The sequence below is a fragment of the Schistocerca americana genome, chromosome 8, assembly GCF_021461395.2.
Source record: "Schistocerca americana isolate TAMUIC-IGC-003095 chromosome 8, iqSchAmer2.1, whole genome shotgun sequence".
Taxonomy (NCBI): domain Eukaryota; kingdom Metazoa; phylum Arthropoda; class Insecta; order Orthoptera; family Acrididae; genus Schistocerca; species Schistocerca americana.
The window spans coordinates 121,288,796-121,300,781 of record NC_060126.1 but is presented as its reverse complement, the minus strand read 5'-3'; the positions used below and the strand labels follow the sequence as shown (position 1 = coordinate 121,300,781).

At 38.8% G+C, this 11,986-nt stretch overlaps 1 pseudogene; it reads left to right on the top strand.

Annotated features, from left to right (window-relative positions):
- The first annotated feature begins 2,331 nt into the window (after positions 1-2,331).
- Positions 2,332-2,449, top strand: LOC124546088 (annotated as a pseudogene).
- The last annotated feature ends 9,537 nt before the right edge of the window (positions 2,450-11,986 follow it).

Sequence of the window (11,986 nt, the reverse complement as noted above, 5' to 3'; positions counted from 1 at the left end):
AAGCACTTGAAGAGAATCACGAATCAAAAGAAAGAAAGAAAGGTAGCGATAGACTTGCATAAGTCGATTTTGTACCAGAAAATATTTTATACAGTTCTGTCACACGATGCACAGTAAAAAAATTAGAGATAAGAAATACCGTTTAATGTGAAACCAGTGGTATTTAAACCAAATAAGTAATCGTCATTGCGATTTAAGCGTTTCAGTTTATCGTAAGTAAGTTCACTATTAATCGGAAGTATCTACTATCTAAAACTAGGTAGCTTCAATACGTAATATTGCATTGAATAACGTTGTTTAGGGCAGTCACATACTTCTTTTGTTGGTACTTGTAGCTGTACGTTAAACTGATAGCTATACTAATACGTTTTATTCTCGTCTTCCAGTGCATTAACAACTCCCCCAGCGTTTATATCTTCTTTAGACTTTGGAAAAAGTTGAAACAGATGTAGATAATAAGAAAAGAGTTCGTGTCAAATTAAATCGGTGGCTTAGGAATGTCAGACGTCAGACTGAACTACGAAGACATGGTCTGTATATACCGGGGTGGGGTGGGGGGGGGGGGGGGGCGGGAGGGTGGTGAAAGGTAATGCCACCAAGTTTTTAATTCTGTTCTCAATAACGATTGATATACATATTATGCGATCGACAGTTGCGCTTCGCTGACACAAGTCGCAACTTCTGCCGTTTGAGAGGATTTGCCATTCAGCAGTTGTGGTACTGTAAGTTAGGTAAACTCATTCGACACGGCAAAGGCGTACAAATTGGATGGCAAAAATAAGTTTTGAATTGTCCTGACTTCAAAAACCCACAAAATCAACAATGATATCGATTGCTGGTTGTCCTGAGGCCAAAATGACATAAAAAGCAACAGTGAAATCGGTTTTTAACTGTCGTGATACTGGCACAAGATATTTGCAGTATGTCGTCCACTGCTTTCTGCCACAAGCTGAAATCCAGAAAGAACTTGTTCCGCAACAGATCGGAATGTCCCAGGTGACACGTTCAGAATACGCTGCGCGTTGCGTGCCCTTAATTCAGCTACATTTGTAATCGGAGCACGGAACACAGCATCTTTCAGATAACCTCACAGCCAGATGTCACACGGATTGAGATCAGGTTATCTGGACGACCAGGCTGTAAGACAATGACGGCTGATAATTATAACTTTCCACATCCACGCTGTTTAAGGGCTGGAATGACGTTAGTGCGCAACAGATTCTTATAGCGTTTACCAGTCAGGCAACGTGATCAGTACGACCCATCTCCTCGAAAAAAGTAAGGAACAGCCGTGTACCCCGCGTCTTTTATTTGGCATATTGTGGTGCAAACAGCGCCATCTACTGGTAAAATTTTTGTTAAATCTTTTTTTTTTTGTTTCCATAACGTTTCCCCTTAACATAAATATGTCGGTGCATGACAAATAATGGGCTGTAATTGAGTTCCGAAGAGTTCGTCGACACATGGAGTACCCTATCCTTCACGTGACAATGTCAGGGGCACACGCGACCACTCCGTCGTCTGGGGTTCACTGTTATCGATCATCTTGTTTCCAAAACTTAAAGGACACCTTGGATGACTTGATAGTGGCGGTTGCAAGCAGAGGTGAGGTTGCGGTTCTGTCAGCAAAATCAAGCATTCTACGGTGACTGTATTAACAAACGTCTTTCATTGGCAGAAATGGGCCTCTGGTCTGGGTGACTGTGTTGAGAAATAAACATGTAAACAAGAAGGATAGAGAGTAGGATTTTAATAACGGCTGTTTTACTTAAAAAGCTTTGAGAGTTTTCAGATAGAGACTACGGAGGTACTACTTTCTAGCTCGACTCTGTTCATTCATTGAAGAAAACAACACACGGAACTCAAAAATCAATGTTTTGGTGAAGAACGTCTTAAAATTCTACTAAACATGGGTTACAATATTCTGATACTTTTTCCATATAAACGTACAGTAGGCCGAACACTAGATGTGACTACAGAGCTCTGTCATTTCTGATCCTACCATTACGCTCAGCAGTTTAATTATGAAAACAAATAACAATGAACTGACCTGTGTAACCAAGCAACTGAGAAGGCCGTACGCTCTGCCACACAAGTCAGGTTCATCTGGAATGAGAACAAGGTGATCGAAATCGAGAAAAAAATTCAAAGCGTGAGAAGAGAACAAAGTAGTGTCCATATAGCCTGCCTAATAACAGGAAAACCTAGGAACAATGTAGGATCTATCTGAAGGACCTGTATATGGCAAGTGGCTGCATCCTTATATCCTGATTAATAAACACAGAAATACAGGCATACTTACTATTTATATTTCTATATATCTCTGTAGCAGGCAACGGCCTTGCCGCAGTGGATACACCGGTTCCCGTCAGACCACCGAAGTTAAGCACTGTCGGGCTTGGCCGGCACTTGGATGGGTGACCATCCAGGCTGCCATGCACTGTTGCCAATTTTCGGGGAGCACTCAGCCTCGTGATGCCAACTGAGGAGCTACTCGACCGATTAGTAGCGGCTTCGGTCAAAGAAAACCATCATAACGACCAGAAGAGCGGTGTGCTGACCACACGCCCCTCCTATCCGCATCCTCATTGAGGATGACACAGCGGTCGAATGGTCCCGATGGGCCACTTGTGGCCTGAAGACGGAGTGTGTGTGTATATATCAGTAGTAACTTCAAGGAGGAAAGTGAATTGACTAGATTTATAGCAGATTTCTGTAGGGTATGTTTTCCATGGCAAGAGATTAAAGTTAGTTTAGTACGCTACTTCTATAAACATGTAAATACACCCGTTTGGGAAGAATTAAGGTCTCCGGAAAAAAATGTCTGAAGGACTCACTTTCATCCTGACTCACTTTCACTCCTGAAATTTGGCGATGAATACGTTAGCCACATGGTACAAAATTCAGTTTAAGATCTAACTGTAGTTGTTATTGAAATTTCAGTTCAGATGAAAATAAGAGGCAACCCTTTTTACCCTACTACAAATCTTTTTATTGCACTGCAGAGAATACAATACTGGCCATTAAAATTGATACACCAAGAAGAAATGCACATGATAAACGGGTATTCATTGGACAAATATATTATACTAGAATTGACATATGATTACATTTTCACGAAATTTGGGTGCATAGATCCTGAGAAACCAGTACCCAGAACAACCACCTCTGGCCGTAATAACGCGCTTGATACGCTTGGGCATTGAGTCAGAGCTTGGATGGCGTGTACATGTACAGCTGCCCATGCACCTTCAACACGATACCACAGTTCATCAAGAGTAGTGACTGGCGTATTGTGACGAGCCAGTTGCCCGGCCACCATTGACCAGACGTTTTCAATTGGTGAGAGATTGGAGAATGTGCTGGCCAGGGTAGCAGTCGAACATTTTCTGTATCCAGAAAGGCCCGTAAAGGACCTGCAACATGCGGTCGTGCATTATCCTGCTGAAATGTAGGGTTTCGCAGGGATCGAAGGAAGGGTAGAGCCACGGGTCGTAACACATCTGAAATGTAACGTCCACTGTTCAAAGTGCCGTCAATCCGAACAGAGGTGACCGAGACGTATAAGCAATGGTACCCCATACCATCACTCCGGGTGATACGCCAGTATGGCGATGACGAATATACGCTTCCAATGTGCGTTCACCGCGATGTCGCCAAACACGGATGCGACCATCATGATTCTGTAAACGCAACCTGGATTCATCCGAGAAAATTACGTTTTGCCATTCGTGCACGCAGGTTGAGTACACCATCGCAGGCGCTCCTGTCTGTGATGCAGCGTCAAGGGTAACCACAGCCACGGTCTCCGAGCTGATAGTCCATGCTGCTGTAAGCGTCGTCGAACTGTTCGTGCAGATGGTTGTTGTCTTGCGAACGTCCCCATCTGTTGACTCAGGGATCAAGACGTGGCTGCACGATCCGTTACAGCCATGCGGATAAGATGCCTGTCATCTCGACTGCTAGTGATACGAGGCAATTAGGATCCAGCACGGCGTTCCGTATTACCCTCCTGAACCCACCGATTCCATATTCTGCTAACAGTCATTGGATCTCGACCAACGTGAGCAGCAATGTAGCGATACGATATACCGCAGTCGCGATAGGCTACAATGCGACCTTTATCAAAGTCGGAAACGTGATGGTACGCATTTCTCCTCCTTACACGAGGCATCACAACAACGTTTCACCAGGCAACGCCGGTCAACTGCTGTTTGTGTATGAGAAATCGGTTGGAAACTTTCCTCATGTCAGCACGTTGTAGGTGTAGCTACCGGCGTCAACCTCGTGTTAATGCTCTGAAAAGCTAATAATTTGCATATCACAGCATCTTCTTCCTGTCGATTGAATTTCGCATCTGTAGCACGTCATCTTCGTGATGTAGCAATTTTAATGGGCAGTAGTGTATTTGCAGAAACTCTTACATTTAATGTGTTAGGTTAATTTATGATTGGAAGTATCACTGCAATACAGCAGAAGTATTTAACTGTCATACGTTAAGTAAATGCTCATCACATGGTGAATGTGGCTGTCCAACCGTTTCCGCCACGCGTTAAAACACGTTTCGTGAACGTTATTCAAAAGTTGCTGCTGTGAACGACAAATTTTCTGGTAAGTTAACACATATCGACAGCCTATTCGCAAGCCGACAGAGAGGATGCTTCGACCACACTCATCTGCTGAAAAACCCACATCTTATACATTTAGCTTAGCCTCCGACTACCGACGAAGCACGTAAGCCTTTCCCTCTTGATGCAGTTCCACAACAGCCGTTCATCAGCTCTGTATCTCTTTTCTTAAGTTTTTCCTTGTCCTTCATGTAATTATTTATGTGCTGTCCATACATTACTAAAATTTATTATATCTGTAAATTAAATACGGTAAGAGTAACGATCTTTTCGATGTGGCACACTCCAAAAATTCTTACGCCTGAAGTTCTTTAGCTAATAAGTGATAACCTCACACATGACTTACTTTAAGATAATCCACTATGCAAGTTGCTTGGATTCTAAACATTTTTATCTACGTTCCGTTCTGAGTCCAGTGAAGAATGCCAAATAAGGTAGTGATGACAGATTTTGCATGTGCACACCAGTTTCTCGCAGTTAAATTCCTCTTAAATTTGGACTTGCTAATTAGTATTATCCTCCAGCAATTTAGACCTTTGTAAAATGTCTCTCCTTCTTCATTGCTACACATGAGCTTCTGAAGCTATAGACTCTGAACACTATTTGTGAGCTATCTTTTCTGTTGGTCAGAATTTCTGGCTTAAAAAGAATCACTGCTTTAACAATCATAATAACGGTCTAAATCACGCAATCTGCATATTCCTATCGCGTCAATCCTCCTCTGACATTACCATCTACCAGTAAGTTAGATGTGTGAGCTCCTACCATGCTTCTAGCTCTGCTTTCCACCATCACACGGAATTAATGGATCTCTAAAGCTCATTTCGCCACCGAATCTTATGTCTCGTATCTTTAATGGAGGTAACCGCTACTGACTAGATTAACCCTATGATCAATCGTATTATACTATGTCCCTATTAGGACAAACTTCAGACTGTCGATATCGAGAAGATAGTATTAGTGAAAATTTTCAGTATAAAATCCGTGAAAATAAAAGTAAGGATAAAATAAATCTAGGGCACCAAAATGTAAAAGATTTGAAACAACTTAAATAAACTGCTTTGTTTAGATTAAGTGCAGCCTGCGAATGATACAGGTATGTAACTACTTTTTTAAAACTGTATAAAAACTGAAACAGGATGCTGAAAGTGGGTGGAAATAGCTTTGCTTCTATTTACTTTAGATCAAACATGAATAGAGAAGGCATTATTATTCATATTAGGGATGAATTTAAAAAGCATTGTTATACTGGAGTCTTTCAGTGATCGGCATTTTGAAGAACTTCACAGAAACGCACCACAAGGATTCTGTTAGTAATTTTGAGCTACTGGTGAAAGAAATGAATGCTTTATTAATACTTTTGCTTAACTTCTAAATAGATCATATTTTAAGTTTTTATAGGCCATAGTTATTTCAATCATACAAATCTCCCTTGCCATTTCATTGTATCTGTTTACAAATCGTGACCAGTGCTATCACAATCGTACACATTGTTAATGATACCACTTACATTGAAAAATTATGGTATCAATCACATACATAACAGTCCCACTGATCATTATGTTCAAATAATGAAATTTAATATCATGAAATATGACATTAAAACAATGAGAAGAGAAAAAAACAAAGCAAACAGCAACTGAGAAGTGTTAGATGTACATAATAGAAAAAAAATAATGACTGGAGAGAGGTATGCAAAAGGCCAATGTGAATGAAAAATATAGTACATTATGTAACAGTCGTATGCTGTTTCTTATTTGAAACACATAGTTTTAAGTCAATTAAAAGATCCTAAATTATGGGCTACGAAAGGTACCATGACGCCATGCAAACTTAGTAGAGTCGGTTTCGACATTAATGTACATTTTTATCACAGGTCTAGATAACATTACAAAATGTATTATAGAATTTGAATATATAAATCACAGTATCGAAAATTACGTCTTTCGCAGAAATCTTAACTCCTCTACCAACAAAACAAAACTGCTGCAAATATAATAAAAATACTACTGGAAAAGAAATCTGGGAAATAAAAAATGATAAACGGATTACAGATCAGCCTGAACTTGCAGACACATTCAGTAATGTTTCTCTGAGAGTTCCATATAATTTAGGGTTGAACAGATTGTCAGGTAATGACATACAACTAAGAAGAGCATATCACAATAAGTTTGCTGTAATTAAGCTGTGTCTGACATCTCCCAAATACCTTAAAATAGTGTGTTATGTATTCTAACACCAGGGATTTGTAATATATCAGCTGATATTATGAAGCTTTTATAGTGATATTTTCCACAGAAGAATTAATTATGTTGTTCTCAAGCCACCTCAAAAAGAGGAAATATTCTTTAGTAAAGAGAAACCATATTTTCAAATAATTTTGAGTAGGACATGTACACTGAATATAGCAAAACACCGTCAGCACAAGCAGAATAGATTTTCAAAATTACTGTCAAGTGAACGGAACATATTTTGTACGAAAACTTTTATTTTAACATCAATAGATTATTTTTCGCCATTAGAAATTTTTGTTATTTAGCTAACTGTGAGGACAGTGGTTGCAGAAGACATAACGGCGACCTACAGTGAACGAATTACAAGATGAATATTGCGTTTTCAGAGAAACCACGTTGCAGACCTTACAAACGTGACACAATAAAACCAAACACATCACAAAAGTTATTACAATGACACGACCTCTTTGCAGATGTAAACGTGATTCTACAACAAATATTCAAAAAGTAACAACTGTTTTGAAAAGTTATACATGTTTTCGAGTGCTCGGCGGATTTTTACCTTTGAAAAAGATGGATCAAATAGTTTGCAATAAATTGAAAACTGTATTGAATTGTAAATATTAAACCTGGGAATAGAAGTTAATAACGATTATACCACTGGAGCGATCACATTGTATGAAGTATAGAATGAAAGCTGATGGTATGAACAAACACCACAATAGGCGACATTTCAAATTCTGCACATGTATGTACAGACATGAGCAAATGATTTTATAAAAGTTAGATATGCAAATGTGCTACAGCCACACATCCTCCACAAGCGACACACAGTCTGAAGGAAGTATGAGTTACCTACTTCCTCACCTAATCGTCCCAGACTATGAGTACGTACACTTAACTTATAGATATAATTTAAGTGATTATTTATGTAAGCGACCAGTAATAAATGTTATATTAAATAACTAAGAAGGTGCAAATAATAAAAAGTAAAATACAAGAACAAAAGTATAGGTATCTAGAGGACGAAACGACGCTCCTTCTTCAAGCTGGCAATATGTATCTGGTGTGATCAAAGAGTAATGAGGATTTTTTTTATTTCGCGGGCTTTATATATCCGATTATCAAGATATTTTATCTTTTTGGTTCATATGTTCTTGATGTATGTTGGCATTTTTAGCTGTTTTGAATATTTAGTTTATTGTTGACAGTCGAAAAGTTATAAGTGTTTTCGAGTGCTCGGCGAATTTTTACCTTTGAAAAAGATGGATCAAAGAGTTTGCATTAAATTGAAAACTGGAATAAAGTGCAGCACAGCATTTGAAATGTTGACTGCTACTTTTGACGAATCTGCTATGAGTAAGACAAGAGTTCGTGCGTGGTATAAACGTTTCAAAGAGGGTCGTGAAGACGATGAACACAACAAGAGCCCTGAACGCCCCAGCACATCAATTACTGATGACTATGTGGTAGAAGTAAAGAAAATGGTTCTGGAAAATTACCGAATCGCCATCAGAGAAGATGTTGATGATGTGAACATATCCTTGGGCTCATGCAAAGCTATGTTTTCTGATATTTTGGGCATGAAACGTGTAGCAGTAAAGTTTGTTCGAAAATTGTTGGATTCCGACTAAAAACGACGTTGCGTAGACATCACTCAGAAATTTCCACGTGAAGTCGACAACGATTCAGAACTTGGAAAGAAGATTATAACAAGTTACGGAACGTGGGTGTACGATTATAACTTCGAAACCAAGGCCCAAACTTCGCAATGGAAAGTGCCTGAAGGGCCAAGACAAAAAAAAAAAAAAAAAAAAAAAAAAAAAAAAAAAAAAAAAAAAAAAAAGTCGACAAGTTCCGTAGTGTGTAAAGGTTCTTCTCACTGTCATCTTCGATTACAGTAGGATAGTGCGTCAAAAGTTCCTACCTTATGGCCGTACGGTCAAAAAGGATTGCTTCATGGAAGTTAAGAGCCGTTTGCGTGAACCAATTCGAAGAAAATGACCAGAATTGTTGCAAATCCACTCGTGGAAACTGGATCATGGAATGCTTCCGCTCATATCTGTATGTTTGTTCGTAATCTTTTGGCAAAAGACAAAACAGTTATGTTGTCTCAGCTACAGTATTTGCCGGACGGGGCCACAAGGGGCCTCCTGAAGAGAACCATGAAAGGACATTGTTTTGCCACCACTGATGAGACAAAAGCTGAATCGCTGATGAATTACTTTGAAGGGGACAAAGTTGCTGAATAAATGAAAATTTTTTAAGAAAAGCAAAAATTACCCTTACTTTTTGACCACACCTTGTATTTGATAGTTTTAACGTATTTATGAATATCGCTAATAACTTAAGTAATTCTGTGTTGTATTTGTAATGAGACAGTGGAAAATGATCATAATAATTGTAAATATACTCTAGTAATATGTATAAATGTGAAATTAACGTTCGTTGTGGTGTTGGTCGTTGTTTTAATATTTCACATTGATTCAGTAATGTGTAAGGTATCAGAAAGTATTTAATGGCGAGCAGTAATGTCAATGTGGTCTTTCGTCTTTCATATGTGGTCGGTGGTGTTTGTCCGTTTGAGGCTGTATCTGGAGTTTATTCAGCGGCAGTGGAGACAGCTAAAAAATATGGATAGCTGTCTATCATTGGACATAAAGTAACATTGAAGAGTGTAGGTAGGACTTATTTTTGGTTGAGTACAGGCTCTTACTTAAGCTATTCACTGGACAGAATATTTGATGGCACTTTCTGTGTCTGAGTGCCAATACGAACCTTAACTTCATTTGTATGGGAACTGAAGCAGCTGAGAAGTTTAACTATTTTGCTGCATTTTCTACTGACAATCTTATTTGATGGACGTGCTTGCTTGTTTGCACAGTGATTATGTGGGATAATGTAATTGAGTTGAATGTTGCAATTTATATTGAGAAACTGTGCTGTAGGACTTTAAGTTTATGCTTTCGAATTTCGTGGTCAATGAACTTTTAAACGAGCTTGAAACGTATGTTTTCCATTTACAACATCGTCTGCTGCAGTACATTAATTTTTAGTTAGCTTTCATTTCATTTGAATCTCTATTTGTGGAACGGAACGAATCTCAACGTATGAATTACTTGCAATAAAGGCTTATTGGATTCAAAGAATCATTATTCTGTTTCCACATTATTAATCCCACGGGATTTTACACCATGACTTATTAACCTGATGATTCGGTAAAACACCGCAAAACACGATTTTTTTGGTATTTGGATTATTGCATTCTTGTTAAAGTCTGACTGTTGTTTCTCCTATCCCATATATCACGTATACCTAGTAGGAAGCTCTGTCGTGGTTGGTTCTGCTGAGGACCTTAATAATGCCGAATGTGTGTCGTCTGTTCCCGACGTCTTGTTTGGATGCAGGTCTCAGTCAAGTTATTCACTTAGTATCACAACCTCCATTTCATCTTCATTCACTTCTTTTTTTCTTTTATATTATCTTCAGGCTTTCTCCCTGAATCTAGTCCTTATGTATATTTCTTCTTCTTTTAATCTGTAGTATAAAGGTCGTTTCAGTTAAATGACTTTGTCTCAGTGTTGCAATTTTCATCGACTTTAGTGTCGTATCTTTAATTATGTCAGTAATTGAATATATCAGCATCATTACTGTTCGTTAAAACTGAGTGGTCAAAATACAAGTGTATTATTCCGTGACAGTTTCTTTTATCATGTGCCCATTAATGTAAAAAAACAAAAAAGTAGAACTTTATCATTTCTTTGCCATTTACGGATTTTTATTTATAAACTTATTCCTCATATATTTAAAGTAATAGCATACATACTTAGTGCTGCTAATACTACATAGGACCTGCTTCGGTCAAAAAAAGGAATATGTTCTTAATCTGACTAGTTTTGTAGTGTTTACGTTGAGGTAAGACTTTTTGGACCATTACCGTAATTAACTACATCATAAATTTTGGGCCAACATTGGCTGATTCAAATTTACACTGTGCAGAAACTGTACTTACCCCGTGTAATGGGCAAAGTTCTGTTGCAGTTCGCTACAACTTCAGGAATGTTAACCTTCGCAGCTGCTTCTTCTGCTCTGGACATTGGACACTACAACAGGATATCGACATCATAAGCGTCTCCTCTAACGATCAATAAACACATTCTTCAAGAATTTGTTATTCATTTAGACGTTAAAATAACTAGGAAAAAGCTAGGTGAGCACTAGACAAGTTAAATGACATTTATTAGTGTGTTTTTGGTAACAGCCGAGTTGTTGTTTCCTTGTTTTGCACCCTATTTCGACGACACAGGCGTGGCGAGTTTTGGCGTTATTCGAACCTGCTGACTGGACTGCAGCCAGGCAACGAGTACACACAACGATGCAATTCTCAGCAGCCTAAGAACACTACTGGGTTGTCGTCGAAATATTGGGCAAAAAAGAGGGAAACGACAAAGTTGCTGTATACCTGTCAATCAGTAAGGCCGAGAAATCCTGGGAGATAATATGAAATCCTCCAATCGGATCTCCGAGCAGGGACTACTCAGGACGACGTCGTTGTCTGGAGAAACAAAACTGGCGTTCTACGGATCGGAGCGTGGAATGTCAGATCCCTTAATCGGGCAGGTTGGTTAGAAAATTTAAAAAGGGAAATGGATAAGTTACAATTAGATATATTGGGAAGTAGCGCAGTTCGATGGCTTGGGGGAACAAGCCTAATGGTCAGGTGAATATAGGGTTATAAATACAAAATCAAATAGGGGTAATGCAGGAGTAGGTTTAATAATGAATAAAAAAATAGGAGCATAGCGAACGCATTATTATAGGCAAGATATACACGAAGCCCACGCCTGCGACAGTTGTACAACTTTGTATGCCAACTAGCTCCGCAGATGAAGAGATTGAAGAAATGTACGATGAGGTAAAAGAAATTATTCAGATAGTGAAGGGAAACAAAAATTTAATAGTCGTGGGTGACTGGAATTCGATAGTAGGAAAATGAGGAGAAGGAAAAGTAGTAGGTGAATACGGAATGAGGGTAAGGAATGAAAGAGGAAGCCGCCTAGTGGAATTTTGCACAGAGCATAACTTAATCATAGCTAACACTTGGTTTGAGAATCATGAAAGAAG